General features: G+C 41.3%; 1 long non-coding RNA gene across 1 annotated transcript in view; it reads left to right on the top strand.

Moving 5' to 3' along the window:
* Window positions 1–649: 649 nt before the first annotated feature.
* The window catches only part of LOC126510721 (uncharacterized), a 17,439-nt gene continuing 5,729 nt past the window's right edge, over window positions 650–12,359 (top strand). Inside the window, exons 1-2 of the long non-coding RNA XR_007594471.1 lie at window positions 650–689; window positions 6,082–6,240. This is a non-coding gene — a long non-coding RNA (uncharacterized lncRNA). The remainder of the gene's footprint in view (window positions 690–6,081; window positions 6,241–12,359) is intronic.

The raw sequence follows: 12,359 nt of genomic DNA, 5'->3' as shown, positions 1-12,359 counted from the left end.
AGGAGGATTCCCATTCCTGGTGCTGGGACTTTTGTTAGGAAGTCTATGATGGTTTTTGTGGGGTGTGTCATCCCAACCGGTATAACTTCAATTAAATTTTATATGTACATGTATGCACATACTCATATATATTGTAGGTTATTTCCATTACACATAAAGTAATATAACTCCATGTGGCTGTAAAAAACATCCTTAGGGTTACCTACCCCTGTTCCTTACCCTACCCTTTTCCAGAGTTCCTGTACCTCCCCCAACATGGTCCCTTTTTTACTTTCTTTGTATTTGTGGTTATTGTAGGTTATATACTCACATATAGCCAGAGCTAGGATGGAATTGTCCTGACAATGGTTTAGAAAGCTTGGTCATTCTTCTTTATAGAAATATACAAAAGTAAATATATTCTTGTCAGGCACTTAGAGTTGGATATAAGAAGGAGATACATTATTTTAAGTTGTGCACTTTAGGCTAAAGATTAGGAGAATAATGTTGTGAGGAGGAATTGGAATTCATGGGTTGGCTGATTGTTCGAGTCATTGGAATTTATGGAATGGTTTCCATTCCAGATGCTGTGTTCGGCCATGGAGACAAAAAGATGCCAAGGTTCTTGCTCTGCAAATGCCGCCAGCCTCTAGGAGAAGGCATGGAAGCCAATTAATGCTGCATTATGACAAGGCATCCAGTCAAGTCAGGTGGGAAGGTCTAAATCATTTGGTTAGAGAGGAAAACTGTAATCAAGGAAATTTTCAAGGGGGAGCAATACTTGGGTCAATAGGTCAGCATTTTCTAGAGCAGCAAGGAAGGATATAGAGTTCCCAGGCAAAGGCAAGAGCCCTGTGACACACAGCCTGTGAATGGAACTCATATCTGACAGAGCTGAGGCAATGTATGGGAGTCGTAGAGTAACAAAACTCGCCCCTGGAGAACAGAGAGGTGTTAGACTTCCTGAGAACACCTCATGGATTCTCACTGGGAGACAGCATCTTGTTAAGGAGTGCAGGCTTGGCTGAAACACTTTATAGAAGTCAGGCTGGCCCTTGGCTTACAAACCTCCTGCTTTTATGTCCCCTGTTTTATGTTCTGGAGTTTTAAGTGTTCCCTACCACACCTAACAGCTTAGTCACCTTATAAACTAAGATAGACATAGCAGGGGAGTTCAGAATGGGCTATTGAACATGTAACTGTCCTAAGAGGCATTTTATCCCTCATAGTTACTGATTTTGTTTTATAAAAGAAATTGTAAGCATTTAATTCTTTAATTAATTTTCATGAACAAGGCAATTCTCTGGTTTTGTGGAGAACAGCTCTGGTCTACTACTAATTCTGTTGACCTACAAGTTGTTTTGTTGCTTGAAAGTTGAGATTTCTGTTGCAATCTTTGAAAAGTCCTAGGAAGGTTTAGTTTAGATGTGAACTCAGCAGTTAGAGAGCCAAGGCTCCACTTCCTTTCTAATCATTGTTACCTAGGTGATTTTTTCACAGACAACTTCTCCACACCTTAATATTTTTCTATTAGTAACACGAGAACAGTGGTATCTCCATCCAAGGACTGCCCCATACAGGGATTGCTTCTAGCACAACCTAAGTCAATACTATTAGACAACAGATTCTCAGTAAGTTTCCCTTTGTACTATGGTCAAATGATATGTTAGGTACCAAAGAACCAAAGCAGCAAGACCGTAGGACATTCTAACTTGCAAAGTTGATAGCCAGCAGAAAGAGGTACCATGGATTTACAATCTTGCTTGTACAGAAGGTAATGTGACAGGGTTTGTCACACATTTGTGTGCTTGGAGACATCATTTAACTCTCTAGACTTGTTATTTACTTATGGCAAAGTTAGGGATAACACCATTATCTTAGTTCATTGAGAGTGATAGGATGTATCAAGCGTGAAAATCTTCAAGAGTTAAGAACTTAGGTGTAGAAGCCAATGCCCACAGGGTACAATTGGCGCTGAAAGGTAGTGTCACAGGTCATTTTTTTTTCCACAATATAAATTACTTTGTATATCTCTCTTAATGTCTTATTTTTTTCTTCTTAATAGTTTCTGTGAAACTAAGCCTGTCTTTAAACTCTGTACAGGAGACAAGGACACAGTATCTGTCTGATAGTCAGATAAAGAAATAAGAAAAAAAACCTTTACTATTAAAAACAGAGAGTCGGCCTAAGTTTTTTTGTTTTTGTTTTTGTTTTTTTTTAAACCAAGGAAATGATCCTTTCACTATAAAGCATTGTTAATTTTTAGAACCGTGTTTTTACAATTCAAAAAATTATATGAGACTTTGTGGGTATAATTCTTGACATTCACAGGAGACACAATCTCACAGCAACTCCCTGTCTTTCTGGCTCTTAATAATCTTTCCAAAATGTTCCTTGAGCCTTAGGTGCAGGAGTTGTACTGTATCTTTCTCCACTGGGACTCTACAACCCTGCATTTTGATTGATTGTAGTTTTTTTGTAATGGTCTGTAACATGAGGGCCTGCTTGCTTAAGGTTTCTGTCCCACCTGGTACCCCACAGCCAGCAAGCCCCAAAGAAAATCACACAGAGATCTCCATAAGTTATAAAACTGATTGGCCCATTAGTTCAGGCTACTTATTAGCTCTTGTAGCTTATACGAACCCATTATTCTTATCTATGTTAGCCACATGGCTCAGTACCATTCAGCCAGGCATGTTACATCTTGCTTCTTGGTGATCGGGGCTGGAATGGGAGCGGGAGCTTCCTGCTTCCTAGAATACTCCTGTTCTCTTTTTTCCACCTCTACTTCCTGTCTGGTTTTCTCGCCTATACTTCCTGCCTGGCCAATCAGCGTTTTATTAAAATACATGATTGACAGACTACAGATCATTCTCCCACACCAATGGTCTATTGCAAAGAGAACTTTTCTTCATGAGGGGTGAGGAGCACACTTACCTGTGAGTATAAGGACATGTATTAGATTGTAGTTAGGAATTACGCTGGTTTAATAAAGCAGTGATTATAGCTTCTTCTCCAAGATCCACGACTTCACTAGCCTCAGGTGGTTGACTAGGTTTCTAGTATCAGGCATGGTTTTCCTCTTGTTGGGCATGTCTGAAATCTTGCTAGAGAACTGTTGGTTGCTGCCAACATATGTGTGCCACTTCACCCTTAGGGTTATTGCTGCATGCTGGCCATTGATGTGGTTCGTAGGCATCATAGCTGGCTAAGAGAGTTGGTTGCTTCCCTTCTTTAGAAGCTTGCATAGTGACTTCTGGTCCATGAAAGTTAGTCTTCAGGGTGGAGATTAGCCCTGGAAACCTATAGGCAAGTAACACTATAATTAATGTCATACAAACTGAGCAGATTACACTTGTGTATTTAGTTTTACATATGTATACGTCTGTGTGTGTAATAGCAATTAACGAAAAAGGAGACCATGAATTTGAAAAGGGGTAAGGAGGACAAATGGGACAGCTTGGGAAGGAAAAGGAAGGAGGAAATTATATAATCTTGTTCTAATCTCAAGAAATAAATAATTTATACGAAAATTATCTGGGCATTGTAAATCCGTTACATACCTCTTCAAAATATTTCTAAGAGAATTTGTGTGCCTTTTCTGAGAAACTATGTATAGTAGTAAAAATCCCCTCCGTTTTCACACCAAATCACTTGTATTTGATATTCACCACCTCAAAGAGCAATACTCCCCCCCCCCAGCCCTTTGCAGCAAGAAAAGAACATAGGGATTTCTAAGAATACACTGGTGTAATTTCTGTTAACTGGAAGTGAGTGGCAGTTCTTGGAAAGCCTCCAGAATGGCCTGTTTGTAACATCATTAGTTTTTTTTTTTATGTGAAAAAAAAAAACTTGTTATCCCATTTAGCTACCAGAAACTTTCTATTTACCTCATGAATCCATAAACATCAAGGAGTGTATTAAACAAAAATCTATGTCTACTTTAAATTGTTTTGAAAACCTATGTTCATGTGGCTGAAATGAGACCATGCAAGTGAAAATGCATCGTAGGTTAGGTGTACAGTCACTGAGTGCAGCAGGGGAATTTTAATATTGGATTCTTAGAATCTGAAGACCATACTTCAAATTGAAGAGAGATGTTTTGCTTCACTTTGCATGCATGGTCAATATATTTACCTGTATATATCATACTGGTAAATGCAGTCTCAAATAAAACAAATTTAGAAGAAAAAAGACAAGCTGGACTTGTATTATGTAAAGAAGCTGGCTTAAAAGGAATCTCAGAACTATTCCTAGCCTAAGCCCCGAGGAGGGGTGGGTGCAGGGGAGCCTTTTGGAGCCACGTGGTCCCCCACAATGGTAGCACACTATCCGCAGGCTTCCAGTTTCACTTTGTTTCCTTCTGTTCCCAGTTCTCCATGTCCTTTCTCTCCGTCTTCCTCTCCTTTTCTTTTCCCTCTCCACTCACCCTCTTTTCCCTCTCTCCTTTTCCTCCTCCTCTCTTCCACCCCTCTGCTTTCAAGGTCTCCCCGTGTAGCCCAGGCTAGCCTCCAACCTGAGATCTCTCTGTCTCAGCTTCTCAGAGCTGGGATGACTGGTGTGCACCCCCTGCTAAAGATGTAGGTGTACTTTTATTACAGACGCCATTGTGGTGAGGTGGGAGCTGTAAGAACACTTGTGATGACATTTCCTGGACAGGACAATGGTAGAGAAGATGATTCTGAGTGTCAACTGTTGGTCTTGAGGAAGGTTTCCTGTAAGGAGGAATTCTTAGCAGCATTTGGAAGGATGAACAGGAGCTGGTCAAGGACTGGCATGCTCCAAGCTTGTTTCTTAAAACCGGAAACCCAGGCTGTGAGCTTCGGGTCTTCATTTGGTAGGGAGAGGGTGAGAACCAGCCATAATGTTGTTACTGGAACAGGCTTGCCAGTGCATGTTGCTTCTGGAGGACAGGCATGGAGGAACAGGCTGAGGGTGTTCTTCCATGACCAGTCCTTTCCACAGACAGCAGCAGCAGCAAAGGAGAAGGGCCAGCTGAGGATGCTCTATTCAGCTGAAACAGAGGAGCAGAAGGAGATGGGACTTCCTCTTTGTAGAATACATTCCTGAATGCTTTCACTGTAGAGCTGGGAAGTGATGGAGAACAGGGTATTTATGTGTCTGCATGAACAAGGCTCCGTTCCATCTTGTACAGTGCCTGGGGAATGGGCAAGGTAGGGAGAAGTGACAGTCTTGCTATTTTTGGAGAGTTTGTGTCTTTCTTAAGCTAGGTTTGCTTGATAGAAAAGCCAAATACTAATACTCCCAAATTGAACAATGTTCTGTTCCTTTGTTGAACATAAATAAACAAATAAAATAATAGATTCTTTCAGAATAGCACAGAGCAAGGCTGTCTACAGGAAATATAAGCCACCTGTATAAGTAAAAGTATAGATATGCTGCAAAGTTATGGAGAATAGATAAGCTTATTTAATTAAAAATGTTGTGAATTTTCCTAGTTGCCTGGTTTCCTGATAACCCCATAATGGCCCCCTCTTTCCTTGCTCTCCCTCTCTGTCCTTCACCCAACTAATCTTCCTGATCCCTCATGTTCTCCTCCCTTCCCCTTCCCCCGCCCCCAACCCACACTGCCAATTTACTAAGGAGATATTTTCTATTTCCTCTTTCCAGGGGGATCCATGTATATTCCTCTCAGGCTTCTCCTTGTTTCCCGTCTTCTCTGTGGACTATATTCAGGTTATCTTTTGCTTTATGTCTAATATCCACTTATAAGTAAGTACACACTGTGTTTGTTTGTCTTTCTGTATCCCTCAGGATAATTTTTTTCTAGTTCCATCCATTTGACTGCAAATTTCAAGATGTCATTGTTTTTTTTTAACCACTGAATAGTACTCCATTGTCTAAATGTACCACATTTTCTTTATCCATTCTTCTGTTGTGGGGCATCTATGTTGTTTCCAGGTTCTGGGTATTATGAATAATGCAACTATGAACATAGTTGAGAAAATGTTCTTGTAGTATGAGAATCTCCAGATATCCACAAGAATGACCTCAGCTAAGAATCTAGGCAATAGTGGAGAGGGTTCCTTAACTGCCCTTTCCCTGTAGTCAGATTGATAACTACCCTAATTGTCATCATAGAACCTTCATTCAACAACTGATGGAAGCAGAGGCAGAGATCTACAGCGGAGCAGTGGGCTGACCTCCTGGAGTGCAGTCATAGAGAAGGAGGAGCGATGTTATGAACAAAAGGACCAAGACCATGATGGGGAAACCCACAGAAACAACTGACCTGAACAAGTGGGTGCTCACTGACTCTGGACTGACGGTTGGGGAACCTGCATAAGACTGAATTAGGCCCACTGAATGTGGGTAACAGTTGTGTGGCTTGGGTAGTTTGTGGGGCCCTAGCGCATGAGCTGGCTCTTTGGAGCCCATTCCCTGTGGAGGGACACCTTGCTCAGCCTAGGTATAGTGGGGAGGGCCTTGGTCCTGCCTCAAGTGATGTGACAGACTTTGTTGACTCCCCATGGGAGGCCTCACCTTCTCTGAGGAGTGAATGGGGGTTGGATGGGGAGAAAGTGAGGGTAGCAGAAGGACCAGAGGGAGAGGGAAATGGGATTAGTATATAAATTAAGATTGTTAAAAAAAATGTTATTGTGATTGAGTGGAGCATATCTTTAATCCCAGCACTCAAGAGGCAGAGGCAGGTGGATCTCTGTCAGTTCGAGGGCAGCCTAGTCGACAACCAGGACAGCCAGGGCTACACAAAGAGACCCTGTCTTGAAAAAAAAAAAAAACAAAGAACAATGAAAAATATTATTGTGAGCATAAAGGGGTGGCTTAGTTGGTACATACTTGCCTTGCAAGTGGTGGGGTCTGAGTTTGGTCCTGGTACCCACATAACATAGCTGTTAGTATTCAGGCATCTGTACTGGCTTCCCCTTGGGGTTTTGACAGGATATGTTCTCAGCTGCAGCCACTAAGAGCACCTCCGGTGCACATTCACTATGTTCCCTTTTAAAATGGCCCTGCCCACTTCCCATCTCTCTCTGCCTGTCCCTCTGTCTCCTGCATCTTTCTCTGCCTCTCTCTTCAATTCTACTGCTCCTGTTCCCAGAGGCCAGTCTTCCCCTCCCCCTTTTTATGTTCCCTTTTCCCTTAATAAAAACCCCTCCATGTGAGTTCTGTCTCACGGCGTCTTTCTCTCTTGAGCTGCTTTTTAAGTTACAGCAATAGTCGTGTATGGTGGTACACACTTGTATGTAGCCCCAGCGCTGGGTAGGCAGAGACAGGGGGTCCTGGGGTTCACTGGCCAGGCAGTCTAGCCAATGAGAGACCCTGTCAAGAAGGCTGATGACATTCCTGAAGATAACCCCTAAGGCTGCCCCTTGGCTTCCTTACACACAGAAACACTCGTGTCCATATAAAGCTGTTATGCATATTTAAGATATATACCATGAGAGTACAAGATTCAAGGATGTAGTAAAAAGTTAACAGAGTGAAACAAATTAACATTTCACATAGCTGCCCCTTTTTTCTTCCTGTGGTGAGAACAATAATTAGCTCATTTAACAGAAATCCTGACTACGATGTATTGCCAGTGGCAGTGGTCTTCACGTGGCAGCGGTCTTCACACTGTATGTCAGACTTTAGCGCTGTTGCTTTTAGATAGACTGATTTGTTTCTTTTTGACCCCTATTGCTCCATTTCTGTCTCTCACCTTGCCTGCAACCATTTTTCTATCTATAAAAATATTTCTCCTTTTGTAGAGAGAAATCAAAAGAAAATTATTAGATTTCCCATATAAACGAAATTAGGCAATACTCCTTTTAGTTAGACTGATTTAATTTCAGCATACTTTTAATATATTTCATTTATATCAATATCTTTAATTTATCTATTTAACACATAGTAAATATAAAAATACTGAAATGTTTTGTATTCTTCTCACATGCATATTTAATATCTGGGCTATTGTTGTCCACTTATAGTTTGTGTCAGAACATCGGATTGCTACACACCTGGAATATGGAATTCATGTATTCTGATTGCTTTCAACATACCTAAAGGTTTTACAATAACTGAACCTCAGTTTAATATAAGTAATTAGGTAAAATGAAAACGAAATTTTAATCTCTCACTTCTCTTAGTCAGAGAGGCCTTCGTTGAAACTGTATTTGACTACAAAAAATAGAAGAAAAACAGTCAAAATCACATTTTGGTCATTCTTAGCGCTTTTTTTTTCTGAGGTGTTTATGAGGCAGGGATTTCATAGATAGTTGTGTTGTGAAGTTCTGGGCATAGCTAGAGAGTGCTTTAGCCTATCACATGTCCCACTGCTAAGTAGCTATCTGATATTTTATTTCTAAGAAGAATGAGCCTTGTTTCTCTGGCCTGTTGGGTCTTGCAGAAGATGCTTTGGGGAAACCAATGGACCCTCTAAATAATGTTTTTCTAGAACTTGAATGGGTCTGGTCCTTCTTTATATTCTTATTTCTACCCGTTTTTCTTAATTGTGGTATCTTAGACAGGTTGTTATTAGACACAGCACTTGACTGTCTTGATGCTTCTCTTGATGTCATTGCTAACTTGGGATATTTTCTTACTTTCAGGTTTTGCATTTTTCTTCCAGCCAGGTTTGGTAGCTGTTAGTCATTTCACTTATATCAAACCTATCAGTAATTGAAATACCCATTTCTCCTTTTCCCGTACAAGTGTGAGTAGTTTCATAATGCTCTCTGAAACACCTCAGTTTAAAAAAAAAAAAGCAATCAAAAAGCTCTTTACCCACTGTCCTCCACCCCCCAGATACTTTTTGAAGCAGTTAGGCCTGTCTTTACCTGATATGGCAGTTAAAGCTGTGTTACAGTCATTTGGGGCAGGAGAGATAAAGGGACTTAAAGAATCTGGGGGTGTGTCTCAAAATCCAGTAAACGGCAGATCTTATTAAAACTCGGCCAGATCAGAAGAAAGTTCAGGGCTTTCCATTTCTATTAAGTTCTTGTAGGCTATATATGTATTTAAAATTATTTTATTATTGTATTTTTTGCGTGTAGTATGAGTGTTTTGCCTATCACATCTGTGCCTGGTAGCAGGAAAGGACACTGGACCTTTTGGAACTCAAGTTACAGACAACTGTGAACAGTCATGTAGGAGGTGGGCATCAAACCCAGGCCCTCTGGAAGAGCAACCAGTGCTTTTTACTGCTGAGTCATCTCTCCAGCCCTTATAGATTGATGTGGGAGTGTCATATATCAATGTTGCTTTCACTGGTTAATTAATAAACTGCTTGGCCTGATAGGTTAGTTAGCTGGCGGCCGGGAGCTGGGAGGCGGGAAGCGGCCCACAGCTGCTACTACAATAGATTATATGTAATTTTTTTTACCATTCATTTCCCACTTCTTTGCATCTGCTCTTCATCCCTGCACCCCCTCTCATAAAATAATATTAAAGAGAAAAAAACCAAATAAAATAAAATGAGAAAAATAAAAAAGGGTAAGAAATTAGAACTCTCATCATGGAAGTTACAGTGCAACCCAACAAGTCACAGCATATACCCCTTGTCCATACATCTCCGCTTGCAAGTGTGTTCATTGCAAAGAGTTTTTGGTCTAGTTCAAAGTCCCTGATCTCCACTACATGCTGGATGCTGGGTCCCCACTAGGACTCTTCCTGGATATCCCACTGGCTTCCTGTGTTGTGGAGATCCTGCAGCTTTGTGTCTGTGGGTCAGATCCCTTCATGTGCTCCAGCAGATCATAGATGGGGGTGGATGTTTGGACAGGCCAACTCATAACTCTGGGTCTGGGCCTGGGAAGCTGTAGGGTTGGTCTGCCAGATGGGAGATGGGGATAGCTCTCCCATGGTTACAATTTCATGGCTGGCTCACCTACAGCCTAACAGGGTTAGCTCTATTGTGCTGCCCCGGTGAGGTGCAGGGCCTGCTCTCCCGAGTGTTGCTGATGGTGGGAATCAGGGATGGGTCTCCCACTCTTGTGACCACAAGACCAGCTCTCCCCCCTGCCTCCAGTGTTGATGGGTACATGAGGGGGTCACTTCTCCCCTGCCCCTGTTGCCGCAAGACAGAGGGGTAATGGGGCCAGCTCTCCTATGGTCACAGTTTTGGGGATGACTCTCCCATACCTGTGCCAAGAGTGTTGGCTCAATTGTGCTGCCCTATATTTTAAGTAACCAATTCAGTGTTTTACACATGCTTTATTTCTTGTAATAAATTCCTTTTTGTACATTTTCTTCCTGTGAGGTGGGTGTGCATTTTTCTTCTCTGTAACCCTGTCCTGAGAGCCTTTAAAATCTTAGCCAAGGCTTTTTGTATGTAGTGTTTTGGAGCTCCTATTTCCTTCAGGGAAAGAGATGTGTATAATCTTGGGGTTTCCCCATGATCTAGTAAAATGAAAAGCATTAATGATTGGTGTAAATTTTTTCTGACATTGTTTGGATCCTCTGAGAGACCTGGGGAAAACCACAGTGTAGAAGCCTTCTTGGGGAGGCAGCAACACAAACACCAAAGCCTTGGACAGTCACCAGAAAATCTTTCTAGTTAGCTGTCAGATTTTCTTTTTGTAATTTTCTTTCATTCATTTTGTCAAAATTCAAGGGATAAACGAATAGCACCAAAATTGGAGATCATTTAATTTCCTTTCAGGAAAGCTGGAAGAGGGTGAGATTGTCCCCGTTTTTGGCAAGGAAAGGATTTGTGGAGCTTTTGTAAGGCTTGGGTCTGATCCATACAATTTATATCCTCAGACACTGACCTCAAGCAAGGTCAAAGTGCTTTTGTTTTCATAGAGTACAAATTTGCTCCAGATTCATTTACTCTTTGCTTCTTTCCAATGCCCATGTTAAAATTCCTTTTAGATACCCTTCTTCATTGTCACAGCATCTATTTATTCTTTCTATCTTTCTATCTGTCTATCTATCTATCTATCTATCTATCTATCTATCTATCTATCTATCATCATCATCTATCTTGCTTCTTAATCATGGGTTCATCAAGCCTTATATTGCATTCGTTAGACTTCCTAGAAAACTAACTGCCAGAGCATCTTTTTAGTAATCTAGACACCTTTGATGAAGTTTCAGTACAGTCATCTAGGGCTGCATTCTTTCCAGAAATGAGTCTGCCTGAATCTGCCTATTCACTAAAGGAAAGTAGACAGCAGGTGGAGGAGCCAGGTGCCCACACTGCAGCTCTGCAAAGATCCCTTTGGGGTACTCCCAGTGTCTCGGAGGTGGTGCTGGGTGGCTAGGCAGAATGCATAAGATGTCGGGGATGTCTGGCTGTATGAGGTCAGAGGCAGAGCCCTGTTTGTGTGTGTAAGACCGCGTGTTTTCCCCCTCGCCTGGTGGTAATGTTGCAAGAACAGACTTTTCCCTTCCTTGGCTCCCTGGGGTAAAATGGCTGCCAAGGTATTTTGGAACAGAAACTGAAGAATGTTCTGGCCACTGCAAGACAGTAACAAGGGTCCTTTGATATTGTCTGTGTTCTCTGTGATCAAGCTGGCATCTGTTTTCTTCTTAGGTTCTGAGATGTCATAGGCTAATACCGGCTTGTGACCTGACTGTTTCTTTGAAGGGTATACTGTGGGAGTTGACTCCTATTTGGATTGGAAGGCATGAAGGAGCAGCTCTTTACAGAGGAGTTCTCAGGGAGTCCACCAGGGAGGAGGAGGAAACCAAACACAGTGGGAAATATTTAACAATTAAAACCAGCTTTTGCCTGTGTGGTCCTGTGATTTACAATATCACTTTGTGGAAATGGACAGTTGGGAAGAGCCTGACAGCCGATAGAGCCAAAGACCTGTTATAGCCTGGTCTACAAGGCAGTTAAGAAAGTGACAAAATCTTCAGGAAGGATGTCAAGGATGAAATTAAACAGCTACGATGACCGCAGGTCACCAGACTTCTGGGCCATAGCATTGCAGTTACATGACTGAAAAAATAGGACGCTTGGCTAAGCCCAGCCCAGAAACAGTTCCAAAATGGGTTATGATTTTCCAGGGAGCAAGCACTTTTTATTCATTTTAAGTCAAGTTTTTATTATCTTTCAATATGAAAATATTTTTAATATCTGTAACTATGAAAATGTTTTGAATAAAACCCACGTTTCACAATTAATATATAATTATAGAATGAAAAAATATCATTTTATTTTTGCCTAATCTTTAAAATATAAAATATGGGGGGTTGAGAGATGGTTCAGTGGTTAAGAGTGTGTACTATTCTTATAGAAAACCTGAATTTTATTCCCAGAACCCATGTTGGATGGCTCACAACTGCTGTAATACCAGCTCCAGGGCTTCCAAAAGCACCTATAAACACACACATGCAAACAAACAAAAATAATAATTATTTGTTATTTTTATACCCTAAAAATATCTTATATATCTTAATATTAT

Source organism: Alexandromys fortis, unplaced genomic scaffold (assembly GCF_014885135.2).
Source record: "Alexandromys fortis isolate MF-2015 unplaced genomic scaffold, M_Fortis_MF-2015_v1.1 scaffold_64, whole genome shotgun sequence".
Classification (NCBI taxonomy): domain Eukaryota; kingdom Metazoa; phylum Chordata; class Mammalia; order Rodentia; family Cricetidae; genus Alexandromys; species Alexandromys fortis.
The sequence above is the reverse complement of the archived record's forward strand: the minus strand, read 5'-3'. Positions and strand labels throughout refer to the sequence as shown.